Source organism: Musca autumnalis, unplaced genomic scaffold, assembly GCF_047663935.1.
Source record: "Musca autumnalis isolate F117 unplaced genomic scaffold, ASM4766393v1 scaffold_41, whole genome shotgun sequence".
Classification (NCBI taxonomy): Eukaryota; Metazoa; Arthropoda; class Insecta; order Diptera; family Muscidae; genus Musca; species Musca autumnalis.
Window position 1 is genome coordinate 41,696 of NW_027411989.1, and position 15,832 is coordinate 57,527.

Consider the following 15,832-nt stretch of genomic DNA (forward strand, 5'->3'; position numbering starts at 1 on the left):
ATGCGGTATATGTTGCAATATGCTTGCGCAGTTTTGTGCCAGTTATCGTATCGGGGTTTTTAACTCCAGATTCTCTATCGAATTTACGGAGTAAAGGACAAGCTCTAGAATACTGTTTGGCTATATCCGGCCTGGCACACTGAATATGTAGGGGTTGTCCGAGGAAATTTCAGCAGTTTCTCTGAATTTAATAATAAGTTCAATCGATTTTATGCAAAGTGGATCAAGTAAGACGCTGACAGTTCTTCCCTTCTTGCCCCGCATGTTGACTCGCACAAATTACTTTGCAAAATCTACCGACTGTTCTGATACATTTTCCAAAAGACCAGCATTCAAGCTATCAGTAATTTTCTCTTTTGCTTTGAAATTATCTACTTCAATTCTTTCAATTTCACCTGCTCCTCTTCTATTAAACACTTGTATAAAACATAATGTATAGTCCATAAGTTTTTTCCAAGTATCCAATTTAAAGCCAGAAGATAAATTAGCTATACATGCAATCATTTTAGTTTTTAAATAGTCGACTAGAAGTTTAATGTCTTCTTTACTGGGCAATTGGTCACTCTTTGTTCTTTTTTTTTTATTCTCTTGATCCTCCAGAGCTTTGCGGTTGATGTTTATATTCGATTCCTCTACCCAAAGATGTAAAAATTTTTCTAGGGGTTTTTGCATCTCTTCATTTTCACATTTAATGAATTCATTCCGTTGGATTCGTGCGCATTTCTTAATTAGGGAGGACAACGTGGTGGCAACAGCTGGCGTGGCAAACCCTTTTCAAATGTAAATTTTGCTGTGTTTCGCAAAGCCTCAGTTGCTTTTTCAAATAAGCTAGGTTTGAAAATACCCTTCAATTCAGTGACCTCCGGCGCCAATTTTATGAATTCTAATTTGAATCTTCCCAAAAGTCGCATGTTTGCGCGGATTTGGTCGTGATGGTGAGATTGCGTAAGTTTCTCTGACAGTCTGTTACCAAATCGGATTATCAATTCGTCGAAACGTATTGCCTTTGTTACCTCATCATTTCTAAGAACCGGAAAGATACTATTCTTCATTATAGGGTTTGCCACACGGTGTAAGTATTGTGTTAGTTTTCGCCCTTCAATCAAATTTGTTCTAGAATTGCTTTTCCCGAGACATTTGCTAATGTGCACTCTTGATGTGAATCGTGTGTAGAACCCCTTGCATTTTGGACAACAAACGTAATCATCAGGATTTAGCTTTGAGTGTTTCTGCTGTCTTCTCGTTACTATTAACACGCCAGTGTTAAGGTCCTTGTTCGTGTTATGAATAAAATCGCCTTGTTTCCGGATATTTTCCAATATTTTCAATCTTTCTTTGCTCATTTTGGGAAGAGCCATTGCCTGTCTTACTAGAGTCTCGTTATGATGTTTAAGAAACAAATGTCTAGAAATTTTTGTTTGTAAGGTTTTACAATACATGCAAAGTTTTTTTTACGTGTTTGCGATGATGATGGAACACTTAGTAAGTCTACTTGTAAAGGGTCACCGTTTGGTTCTATAGTGGATCTTATGTTTTCACTTTCATCTTGCAAGAATGTATCATCAGGCCGATATTCAGATACAGATGTCTCATTGTTGTTTGTTTGAGTGGAAGTCAAAGTGTTTTGTACGTCCGTCGAATTTATAAAGGTATTTTTTGTATCTTTACTCAAAGAGTTAGTATCATCATTTTCGCTGGGGGAATATTCGTCACTTGAGGATTCATCACTGCTGTTATTATTTAATAGCGTGTCCAACGATGGCTCCGATGTGTTGTGAAGATCTGCAGGTGGATGAATTGTACTTCTAGTTATAACATCTGTTACTGCTTGTTGCGATTCTCCTAGAGATGATTGATATTGACTATTATTTAGGGAATTAAAGTTATCTGGAGGCTGGTGCTTTTTATTTGAATGTTGCAAGACTGTGGAATTTTTAACTCGTCCTTGTTTTATAGCAGAAGTTATGTTGAAAGCAAAAGATTAATCCATAAATTCATCATCATTGCAAGAACTTTCTGGGGGACAAATGACACTACTTATTGTATCCGTGGTGGTTTGTTCCGTTTTTTCTGGAGGGATGTGGTAAATGTTTTTTAAACGTTCAAGATTTTTTGACGATGAAGTATTTTTAGTAATTATATCTTTAGAGTCCGGAGCATCTTTTGTAGGTTTTAAAATGTTATCATTTTTGTTTGCTACATCTTTTTCTCCTGGAATATTGATATTATATGATTTTTCTGCAGTTTCAGGCAAACTTGTTGAACTTGTTTGATATATATTTGACTCACAGTTAAGATGTTGGTCGATAAACGTTGAGTCAAGTTGTACTTTTTTCCTTTTTTTTAACTCAAGGAGTTCTGTTTTATCATCTAGAGAAAGGAATTTCGTTATTTTTGTATCAATATTCTCATACAAACATACAGTGAGTGTCAAAAATATTGGTTTCAACCCTCCGTCATGCACATGTTCCGATAGTCACGTACGTAGTGCATGTATCTGGCCAGATACAGTATGTATTTGAGTAAATTTATACGAAAAATATGCTATTTTAGTGATAATATTATATTCTTGTATTGTTATCACGCCAGGCAGATATATATTTTCACTTTTTTTGTTCTTAGTACATGCTTAACCCGTGTAAAAAAATGAGAAATAAAACAAGAAATATTGTATTTTTGTGTTTACTCGTAATGTCAAAAAAATAACAAGAATTGGTATAAAGTTCATTTCAATTAAATTTAGTAGTTATAAAGTAAGTTTTAATTAGTTCTTGATTAAAAAAGTCTCACAAAGCTTCAGGTAAGCACCTAAAACATGTATAATCTGATTTCGAATGTTGTAGGCATACCGGATTGGAGCAAAATGTGTGTGTATCTGGTCAGATACATGCGCTACGTATACGATGTATAGATGAAAAACTCTACATAAATTTAGATTGTTGTTGTTTTTTTAAAGTGTTTTTTCATAAAACGATACCTTACAATATTTGTAGAGGGTACCTGGGGACTCAAGCCCCTAGCTAAATCAGAAATATATTTAAATCGCAGTTGAATTCGTAAAATATCTGGCCAGATACATGTGCATGACGGAGGGTTAAGGTTACAAATAATCACAACGGCGCGAATATTTGTTTATATATTTGTGAGATACTTAAACAAATAAAATTTTGTTAAGACGAAATATTTTTTTTAATTCTTTCCTAATTTCCGCGAAAACTTAAAACATGTTCACTAAAGTTATGGAACTTCAGGAATCATATATCATTTAGGAAGCCAGAAATTAACAATATTTCTCAATATAATGAGTACGTTTTTATAAAATTTTTATGACTGTTGCCGTTTTTATTTAAACAGCGACTATGGGATTAGGCCTGACTATTTTGAAAAAGCAAAATAAAGTTTTTCTTCTAACTTTTGCTCGAAATAATTATAATTAGTATCTCGAAAAATGCGAAAATTTTTTCTCAATCCATGATCCAATCCATGATCGAATGTTTCATTTTTTTTATAGAAAACTCAACTTTTTGCTTTTTTGAAATTTTGTCTTTTAGGGCGAAGATCATTTAAAGATTTTTATTATTTTTTTCGTTTTGTGAGACAAAGGAAAGCCTGGGACGCGAATCAACACAGCCCCCAAATTATGTGACCGGTTTCGCTGGTAGTTTAGCACCTCTTCAGACATATCGTCTGCCGGACGGCTTCTGTCATAGAACTTTTTTTTCAAATGCAAATGTGTTTTTATACAATACGGATATTTTGCCGTGAATTGAATTTTTTCTTCATGGCATAAGCTTTTTGCGCTGCCTTAGAAGTTATGAGTTTGACATTGACCAAATTGGTCATATATGAGGAAAATCATATATCGAAAGTATTTAAGAGTTCGCGAAGGAATTGTATATTTATCAAAGCCAATGATTTTCAAAAAAGGACCAAATGTATACTAAAAAGTTTTGCTGATGAACACCACATCCAAAAATAAAGGAAACATTTTCTGATTAGAAATCCCCATATATTTATCAAAGCCAACCCACATGGTATAAGTAAAGTGGTAGATTACACTGTACAACAAAATCAAACTTTTTTTAAAATTACAAGAAACCCCGCACAGATTATGAAAGAGGACCAAAAAAAAGAATACCCGTGTATCGGCGTTTTGAAAGTTTACGTCGGGAGGTAACCTAAATAAGCGTGGCAAGTTCCGCCCGTTTCTACAGGTTTTGAAATATTCGACATCAGATTTCGTGGAATCCTTGCATTTTAGGTATAAAGTGTCTTTGGCAATATTACTGACAACAATACGGGGTATCTTTTTATGAAAAAAATTAACCCTCATGCGAGTCACCAAAGGGGTCTTTTTGGTCCATTTTTTCAGAAACGTTTAAAAACTCCTTTAAAATGTGTTCGTATCAAATCAAAATATTCTACAAAATTATTTGTCATATAGGTCCCCGAATACACCAAAACTCTAAATCGTACTTAAACGCCAGGAATCTGCCAAAAGTAAAATCACGTTTTAGGGTTAATGTTGTACTTTAGCTGAGTTTATTAAGTTTTGTCCCATAAAACTTCATTCTAGATAGAAGACGTCAAAGACAAAAATGTTCTCCATCAAATTTCAATATAAGTCGCCAAATAAATGAAATATGTATTTGCAATAAATATCAAGAAAACATATACATCAAGTTTGCCAACAAAACACCCAAATATTTTTTGAATAAATTTGTTTTGTTCTTTTTTCGAGTTGATGCATGAAAGTAACATAAAATTTAGTTCTAGACGAAAGATGCTAAAAGAAGAAATATTCTACACAAAATTTCATTCTAAGTCCCAGAACAAACTGGATATCTAAGTAAAACACTTCGTTAAGTAAATGACGTTACAACTTTAGATATTATAGGCATAACTTATTTGTTAAACTTTTAGACTCTAAATTAAAATGTATTCCATACAGAGTAAAAATCTCCTAAAATACTTCACTTTTTGGGGATTGTGTCAAAAGAAGAAATGTTCCAAATCAAATTTCATCATGAGTCTCTTTCACTCAGTCAATTTTATCAGAGCAGGAGTAGGTGCCATCATTATAGTATTTAGGTCCATGCCAAAACCATGAATGTTAGGGCTCGTATGTCAGATATATATTCACTGGACAATAGCCGTAGACTATCCCAGCATTTTCACATACAATATCAGGAACCTATGACTTATCCTGATGATGTTATTTTAGTTTATGGTACTAAAATACGTAATTTTCCAAAGTCCGATCTTGAATATCCATATTTACCCTATATATATTCACCATAGATATTTCAAAACAAGTGAGCAAAGGTTATAGTCGGGACGGGGCCGACCATGTGATACCCTACACCACTACACCTGTGCATAAGCTTTTCACTGGTAAACATTTCTTTTAGGGAATATAAACCGACTACCACCAAAAATAATATACCTCTTTGTCTCTGGGATCCCCATAAGCAACCAAAATTTCGTGACCATCCGATCAAAATTACGACCTGTAGCTTGGTTGCAAAAAAAAAAATGGAAAAATTGGATGCATTACCGACTATTGTGGTATCTCCCTTGTTTGACCACCATCACCAACCTGCTTTACACCAATGTAAAGGTAATATTTTCTTCTTCCATTAACAGGCTTTGTCGTTGGAATACCCCTACTAGAAGCCAATATATTCACAAAGAATAAAACTTTGAATTTGTCTCCAAATGAGTTTTTCCCCATTCCGACCCCTAAATATTATCCGGCTATCACCAAAATCAATAGGCTTCTTCCTATGCGGGACCCGCATCAACTCCCAAAAAATTCGTGACGATCCGATTAAAATTGCGACCTGTAGCGTGATTACAAAAAATCGGAAATGGGATGCATAATCGACTATTGCCATATCTCTGCTATTTGACCACCTACGACAACCTGCTTTACACCGTTGTAAAGGTGATATTTTCTACTTTCCTTTCCAGGTTTTGCTTTTGATATACCTCGTGAAGAAACAGAGATATTGGCTTTGAAATAAAATGTTTACTTTACTTTAAATAAGTGTTTGCCCATTCCGACCCCTAAATATTATCGGACCATCACCAAAATCAATATGCTTCTTCACCTGTGAGACCCCCATTAACCCTGAAATTTTCCTGACGATCCGATCAATATTGCGACCTGTAGCGTGATTTCCAAAAACTAGAAAAATGGGATGTATTACCGACTATTGCGATATCTCCGTTATTTGGTTACCTACGCCGACCTAGTTTGCATCATTGTAAAGAAGGGATCTTCTACTTTCATAGTCAGGCTTTGCTTTTGGAAAGTTTGCAACCAAAGCTGTGATATTTGTCAATATAATTAAAATCGCAAAAATGAAAATTGGGGTTTTATTTGCTACTATTGCGATATCTTCGTTGTTTGATCACCTACGAGCACCTACTTTACATCATTAGAAAGTTGATATTTTCTGCTTTCATTGTCAGGTTTTGCTTTTGGTATACCCTATACAGAAGCTGAGATATTGGCTTTGGAAAAAAACGTTGTCTTTTTATCCACCTAAGTTTTTTGCCCTTTCCGACCCCTAAATATTATCCGACCATCACCAAAATCAATAGGCTTCTTCCCCTCCGGGACCCCCATCAACATCCAAAATTTCGTGACGATCCGATCAAAATTGCGGCCTGTAGCGTGATTACAAGGTTTAGATGGACAGACGGACAGACGGACGGACGGACGGACGGACACACATAGCCAGATCGTCTCAGCTCGTCGAGACATTCATTTTGATATATATAAGTATGGGTCTACGACCATTATTTCGATGCGTTACAAACTTTTTGGCCAAAACCAACTTATAATACCCTCCCCACATAGTGGTGTAGGGTATAAACAGTTTGGATCGAGCACTTATAATATTATGAAAGAATTTATTATCAAAAACCTTCAATAAAATATATTTTGTGGCCGCAGATAACGTAAATTTGAATAAAAACGGTAGAATATGGTCTTAAATCATATATAAAAAGCGACAGCTTCTGGAGATGTAAAATATTATATTTACATATTACTTTTTGTAAGAGACTCATGATGAAATTTGATTTGGAACATTTCTTCTTTTGACAAAATCCCCAAAAAGTGAAGTATTTAAGGAGATTTTTACTCTGTATGGAATACATTTTAATTTAGAGTCTAAAAGTTTAACAAATAAGTTCTGCCTATAATATCTAAAGTTGTAACGTCATTTACTTAACGAAGTGTTTTACTTAGATATCCAGTTTGTTCTGGGACTTAGAATGAAATTTTGTGTAGAATATTTCTTCTTTTAGCATTTTTCGTCTAGAACTAAATTTTATGTTACTTTCATGCATCAACTCGAAAAAAGAACAACACAAATTTATTCAAAAATATTTGTGTGTTTTGTTGGCAAACTTGATGTATATGTTTTCTTGATATATATTGCAAATACATATTTCATTTATTTGGCGACTTATATTGAAATTTGATGGAGAATATTTTTGTCTTTGACGTCTTCTATCTAGAATGAAGTTTTGTGGGACAAAACTTAATAAACTCAGCTTAAGTACAACATTAACCCTAAAACGTGATTTTACTTTTGGCAGATTCCTGGCGTTTAAGTACGATTTAGAGTTTTGGTGTATTCGAGGACCTATAGTAAAATTTTATGGCAAATAATTTTGTAGAATACTTTGATTTGATACGAACACATTTTAAAGGAGGTTTTAAACGTTTCTGAAAAAATTGACCAAAAAGACCCCTTTGGTGACTCGCATGAGGGTTAATTTTTTTCACAAAAAGATACCCCGTATTGTTGTCAGTAATATTGCCAAAGGCACTTTATACCTAAAATGCAAGGATTCCACGAAATCTGATGTCGAATATTTCAAAACCTGTAGAAATGGGCGGAAATTGCCACACCTATTTAGGTTACTTCCCGACGTAAACTTTCAAAACGCCGATACACGTGTCTTCTTTTTTCGGTCCTTTTTCATAATCTGGTCGAATTATCTTGTAATTTTTTTTAGTGTTGTACAGTGTTATAATGAAAACAAAATATAGAACCCTTGTTTTTCCTTAATTATTAAAACGTAAAAATTAGTAAACACAAAAGCAACAAGTGGGTTTGTTTCCAATACAGTTTTTGAGCATTTTATAAAAAAACGCGAAAAATGAATGAAGTGTCAACGTGTTCCATAATCGAGTTGTGGATATGATAAAATGTTTGTATCAATGCAAACCTGACAAATTTCTTCCATACTTTATGCCACAAACAGAAACTTTCATACGAAACTTTCACATTATTTTGGCGTTCATAGATCGAGTTCCATATTAAAGTAATTTTATGAAAGTTTCTGTGTGTGGCATAAGAGAAACCAATGTTCTAAAATCAATTTAAAAAATCATTGAATTCGATTGTTTTTAAAATTATTTGGCATATTATTCAAACAGCATACACAGATTGTGTATATTGTTTTGACGTTTTAGGAACAGTTGAAAGAAAAAACTTGAATTTATAGAAAGCTGTAGCTAACCTTTCTTATTAAACCATGCCAACCCTTTGATTTTGCAAATCGAGTCGAATCTGTTTTTATTACATACCAGGGTGCGCCTCAATTAACTTCAAATGGAAGTTGCTTACGCCTGGGAAGTATTTCAAAATTCTGAAATTTCAATGTTCTTAGATGAGAAAAAATACAAAAAAAAAAAACGCCGAAGGGATTTTCAAAAAAATCGCGGTCAAAGTTCACATTTTTAGACTTTTTTAGGTTTTCACGATTTTGTTTAGAAAAGCTGTCCACAACTTTTCTTATTAAACCAATTGACAATGAAAAACTTGAATATTTTTGGCACTCACCTTACTTTATTTGCTGTTATACATCTCTTATGTCAGACACAGCAACTATCATACGAAACTTTCCCATTATTTTGTCGTTCATAGGTCGAATTCCCCAATACAGTAATTTCATAAAATTACTTTAAACGCCAAAATAATGGGAAAGTTTCGTATGATAGTTTCTGTAACTGACATAAAAGCATGTTATTTCTGATCTATCATATCGAAATTCATTATAAAAAATGTTAGGTTACCCTAAAATATATACACTAATATATAATCGGTAACGAATTTGAATATGTAGAACCAAATCTTAAATTCAAAGACAATTTGAAGTGAACTTACCATTAGTTGTTATCAATTCTGCTGTATACGTGCAACCTCGGAATTTTACAACACATTCCCCGCCATTGATTTTTTTTATGGTTTTTGAGTTAACCACATAAAATTCGTCGTCGTAAAATGTGACTAACGAAAACATTGTAGTGCTGAAAAAATTGTGAATATTATTAATCAGACAAAAACATATTTCTGATATTTCACACAAAGGACATAAAATTTAATTTTGGTGGTAGGTTCACTATTACTGGGTACCCTAATACATTGCTTGTTGCGTGTGCGTCTTAAAATATAATAACAAAATAGATGTATTCAAATTTGAAATACATGTACTTTGTTTTTTCGAACGCATAACTAAAACAAACATTTTAAGATGAAATATTCTTTATAACAGCACTATCAAAATGCCCGCTACTTCGTATGCGGAAAGCGAATACAAATACAAATTGTACCAGATTTGGTACCATTTAGTACTTTTCGTACCCATAACTACGAATTGCAAAAACTACCTCACTCCAACAGTAATTTTAATTCCAAATTTCATGATTATCGCTACATCAGATCCCCGAAATCCAAATTGTACCAAATGTAGTACCATTTAGTTGTTTTCGTACCCATAAGAACGTATTTCTAAATGTATCCACATTCCACACTCCAATAATAATTTAAATTCCAAAATTTACTATTCAGGTTCTGTCCGATCACTCAAATCTAAAGTTAACCACGTTTGGTACTATTTAGTAATTTCCTCACCCGTATCCAAAAATTTTCAATCCTACACTCCAACAGTAATTTTAATTCCAAATGTCAGAATTGCAGCTGCACCAGATCACCGAAAACCGAATTGGACAAATTTAGAACCATTTAATACTCTTTATACCCAAGTACGAATTTCTAAATGTATTTCAATCCTACACTTCAATAGTAAACTTAATTCAAAATTTCACTATTCCAGCTCTATCCGATCGCTCAAATGCAAATTTTATCAGATTTGGTACATTATATAGTACTTTCCTTTCCCAAAACCGAAAATTCCAAGATCTATCTCAATCCTACACTCCAACAGTAATCTTAATTGTAGCAAATTTTCTACTATTTAGTACTTTTTCTACCCAAAAGTACGAATTTTCAAAATACCTCCATCTTACACTACTACATTAATCCTAATTCGAAATTGCATGATTCCATCTCTATCCGATCATGCAAATACAAATTGTACCACATTTGGAACCATTTAGTACTTTTCGTACCCATAAGTACGAAGTGCAAAAACTACCTCACTCCTACAGTCGAAAAGTAATTTTAATTCCTAATTTCACTATTTCAGTTACATCAGACCACCGAAATACAAATTGTACCAAATTTTGTACCTTTTAACATTATACGTACCCATAAGAACGAATTTCTAAATGTATCCCCATTCCACTCTCCAATAGTAATCTGAATTCCAAATTTTACTATTCCAATTCTTTGGGTACTATTTAGTACTTTTCGCACTCATATGTACGAATTTCGAAAACTACTTCCATATCTCACACCTACACTCCAAGAGTAATAGAAATTCCAAATTTCAGAGTTCTAGCTCTACCGGTTCGCCCCAAATGCAAATTGTACCAAATTTAGTACCGTCTAGTACTATTCGTACACAAGAGTACACATTTCCAAAACCACCTACTTATATCAACACATCTTCTAAACCTTTATTTTTATTCCAAATTGCAAGCTTATAGCTCTATCCGTTCATATAATACCAAATGGTACTAAATTTGGTAACTTTTATTACTTTTCGTACACTTATAGTCCGAATTTCCAAAAACCCTTTGGTACACCTTTCTAACTTTCCATCAGTGACACTCATTCCAAATTTCAGAATTCTAGCTCTTCGGGTTTGCCTAATACAAATGGTACCACATTTAGTACCTTTTGGTACTTTTCGTACCGTTCTAGTACGAATTTCCAAAAACCAAGCCTTATCTGTCACCTTCGGACCAAGAGTGACCCTCACCCAAAATTTCAAGATTTTAGCTTTAGCCGTTTCATCTGGGCGTTGATGAATCAATCAGTCAGTCAGTGAATCAGTCACTCTACTCTTTTATTAATATAGATATGTCATCTTAAAATGTTTGATTATGAAATATCTTTTATAAGAATTCCATAACTAAAACATTTTAAGATGAAATATTATTTAAGACAAAAAGTCAATTAAAATAACACAGTGCGACAACAAAAAAAATGACAAGGAAAACTGAGCAGATTGTGAAAGTAGACCTAAAAATATGAGACACGTGTATCGGCGTTTTTAATGTTTACATCGAAAAGTAACCAAAGTAGGCGGGGCAAGTTCCGCCCATTTATTTTTTAAAATATTCGATTTAAAACATTATAGGGGAGGATATGGGGAATATATCTGTTAAAAATTTTAACCCTCGTACGGTTCATGAAAGGGGTCTGTCTCTTTGGTCCTTTTTTCGAAAAATGTTAGAAAACTCCCTTAAAATGTGATCATATCAAAACCAAATGTTCTACAAAATTCTTCGCCATTAAATTATTATATGTCGAAACCCTAAACTAAATGCCAGGAATAAGCAAAACATAAAAGCACGTTTTAGGGCTAAACAGGTCCTTCATTTGAATTTATGCATAATTCTCCCACAAAACATAATTTTAGAGAGATAACGTCAAAGGCAAAAATATTCTACGTAAAATTTCACTGTAAGTCTCCAACGAAATGAAATTTGTATTTGCATTATTTATCATTAAAATATATGCATCAATTTTGACGAAAAAATACGAAAATATCCCATAATATTTTTGATGAATTTTGTCTTGGACTTTTTTCGAGCTAATGCATGGAAGTAATATGAAACTTGGTTTTAGACGAAAACTGTCAAAAGAAGAAATATTCTACACAAAATGTCACTATGAGTCATAGAATAAACCATATACCTAAGAATAATATCTCCTAAGAAAATTACATTGCAAATTTATTATTTATAGGTACAAATTACATGTTTAATTTTTGGCTGTTAATTTTAAATATTTGCACGCTGAGTCAAAATCTCACAAAATACTTTACTTTTCGGAGTTGGTGTCAAAAGGACAAATATTCTAAAGCAAATTTCACTATGAGTCTCTGAACAAAACATATGTGTAACCATAATATATAACATCTTCAGCAGGTCTTGATTTTTATGTATGTTTTAGAGTAATATTTCACGATTTTTGTCCAGATTTCCGCTATCCTCGCACACAAACACTGTTTTATTGATAGTTTTTCATCATGAGTTCTCCCAGAAGATGTTGTTTGTTCACGTTAGACAGATTTTGAAATGTTTGTATTAGACGTAAAAATTAACATTAGGGCTGCCACTCCTGCTAAGAGATAATGCATGTAATTAAATACACAAATAGATGTATTGTTGATGAACATAACAAATCCGGTTAGGATACGGCTAGTTGCTTCGATTTCAAGGGTCAATTCATTAATTTTTTTTCAAAACAGGAGTTGCAGCTCTCATGCTAATTTTTACGACCACGCCAAAATCATGGAACTAAGGCTCAATTTCATCTATAGTTTCACTAGACCATAGCTATAGATATCCTTCGAATATTCAAATATAATACAAGGAACTCATGGCGTATTCTGATCACGTAATTTAAGTTTAAAATACTAAATACGTAATTATACAAGGTCCGATCTGGGTTGCCCATAATTTTCCAATATATATTCACTACAAATATTTCAAATCTGTCTAACACGAACAAACAACATCTTCTGGGAGAACTCATCAATAAAATAGTGTTTGTGTGCGAGGATAGCGGAAATCTGGACAATAATCGTGAAATATTACCTTAAAACATACATAAAAATCAAGATCTGCTGAAGATGTTATATATTATAGTTACACATTTGTTTTGTCCAGAGACTCATAGTGAAATTTGATTTAGAATATTTCTCCTTTTGACACCAACTCCGAAAAGTGAAATATTTTGTGAGATTTTGACTCAGCGTGCAAATATTTAAAATTAACAACCAAAAATTAAACATGTAATTTGTACCTATAAATAATAAATTTGCATTGTAATTTTCTTAGGAGATATTATTCTTAGGTATATGGTTTAAGGCCTCCACTCACCTATCAGTCTGAGTCGTCAGTCCGATGAACACCTTCGTGTGTGTGTGAATGACAAGTGTGTAGCAAGAACCATCAGTCAATTCACAAATTCTTGAATTTTTCCTCCAAAAATAATTAAATTTTGTGTTTTTTTGTTGTCTAACACAAATATTACGAAGGCATATTTATATAAGGTAGTTGCATGAATTACAACAACTAAAAATTTTACAAAAACAACATTATTGTTATTGAAAATAAAATGTCGAAGAAAAATATTGAATAATGGGGTAGTTCAATAAATATTCTTTGGAGAAAAAGATAGACATATTTGAAAAATCCTTTAAAATAAAACAGATTAAAACCAAAATATAATCAAAAAGCTTTCTGAACTGTTGTAGGTCTTTTTTATTGGACGTTAAAGTTCAAATTAAGTATTTTATTGAAGCAAATTCGAACTATCTAATTTTTTTGAGTAGAACCTAATAAATTATGAAAACCTAATTTACAAAAAAAGTTAAAAGACAAATGATTGTCACTTCTACCTTCTTTAATATGCCTTGTATTACTTTCTGTTTTTCAAAATTGTTTATTGACAATTTGAAAATAAACACAATTCACTCAGACTGATGGGCATGATACAATAATAAGGTAACCTTATCAAGCCAGCTGATGGTAACATAATGTGTCAAAACAAATTGTTGTACACGAAAAATCATAAATAAACAAATTTTCCAACTTGAAAGTTTGTTTTTATTGCTTAAATTAATCCGCTGCAAAATAAGCATGCCAAGTCGAATCGAATTCTATTTCTTTACAAATTCGCTTTCTTTACAAATTTTGACATCTTATGTTACCAACTATTGAAATTTTTGCTGATGATTTTACCTTGTTATTGTATCATGCTGATAGGGTTCATTTTAAAATCAAAACAGTTTTGATTTTCGTCAGTCTTGAAAAACTCACACATACATTCTCAAATTTTCGAAAATTTACACATACTATCACAAATGCTGTCGTGCAGACTGATAGGTAAGTGGAGGCCTTTATTCTATGACCCATAGTGACATTTTGTGTAGAATATTTCTTCTTTTGACAGTTTTCATCTAAAACCAAGTTTCATATTACTTCCATGCATTAGCTCGAAAAAAGTCCAAGACAAAATTCATCAAAAAATGATGGGATATTTTCGTATTTTTTCGTCAAAATTGATGCATATATTTTAATGATAAATAATGCAAATACAAATTTCATTTCTTTGGAGACTTACAGAGAAATTTTACGTAGAATATTTTTGCCTTTGACGTTATCTCTCTAAAATTATGTTTTGTGGGAAAATTATGCATATATTCAAATGAAGGACCTGTTTAACCCTAAAACGTGCTTTTATTTTTTGCTTATTCCTGGCGTTTAGGTAAGTTTTAGGGTTTTGACGTATTCTACGACCTGTAGTAAAATTTTGTAGAACATTTGGTTTTGATATGATCACATTTTAAAGGAGTTTTCTAACATTTTTCGAAAAATGGAACAAAAAGACCCCTTTCATGAACCGTAAGAGGGTTACAATTTTTAACACATATATTCCCCATATCCTCCCCTATAATGTTGCCAAAGGCACCATATACCTCAAATGCATAGATTCCAAGATATTTTAAATCGAATTTTAAAAAAAGCTAGAAATGGGCGGAACTTGCCCCGCCTACTTTGGTTACTTTTCGATGTAAACATTAAAAACGCCGATACACGTGTCTCATATTTTTAGGTCTACTTTCATAATCTATTCAGTTTTTCCCATAATTTTGAAAAAGTGCATTTTGTTGCACAGTGTAATTTGTAGTCTTTTTGGGGAAAATATGTATGAAAAAACTGTGGGTTAAATACTTACAGATTTTAATTGCACACAGGAAAATCACGGACGAACCTGCTCACGTACACTTCGATAAAGGTTGACAACGACGAATGATTGAAATTGTTTAAGTTGTGGAATTGCTGTAAAAATAAATTCAATTAATCAAATATTATTAAATGAAAGAGTATTGCTAACGACAATGGAGTATATGGTGAAAAATCAAATAAAAAGGACTATATTGATCTTCCTCTAGCACACAAACATATAATAGAAAAAAAGACGCTAACGGTATTACATTGATCAAATTTCTGAAGATTCCAGAAAGTATTGTCATTTTAAGTCCAGAAACTATTTTAAAAGTTTCACACACATCGTTTAAATTTGTTCACCGTAGAACCGTTAGCTTGTTTTACTATTATATGCTAGTGTTTTTGTTTAATATTCCTCAATACACTAATTTGAGACGCTGCTAGAAACATACATTGTAAGAATTAATTAATCCCACAAAAGCAAAACTTTTGTTAAAAAATTCTCAAATTAATGTATGTAAGAATTTATAATCAATATAAAACAATATGTTATTATAAATATAAAAACTTACTGTGCAATTTTGTGTCCAAACTAATTTTCTCTGCTTGCAACCTCTTCCAATTAACACACTTCTTTCCACTTTGCCGTTATAATAA

The 15,832-nt window shown here is 32.5% G+C and overlaps 1 long non-coding RNA gene across 1 annotated transcript; it reads right to left on the bottom strand.

The window, feature by feature from the left end:
* Positions 1 to 2,031: 2,031 nt before the first annotated feature.
* LOC141404533 (uncharacterized) lies at positions 2,032 to 15,286 on the bottom strand. The gene is made up of 3 exons (XR_012413047.1): positions 15,183 to 15,286; positions 9,192 to 9,334; positions 2,032 to 2,370 (listed from the first exon to the last, which is right to left on the bottom strand). It is a non-coding gene; the product is annotated as an uncharacterized lncRNA (long non-coding RNA).
* Positions 15,287 to 15,832: the final 546 nt, after the last annotated feature.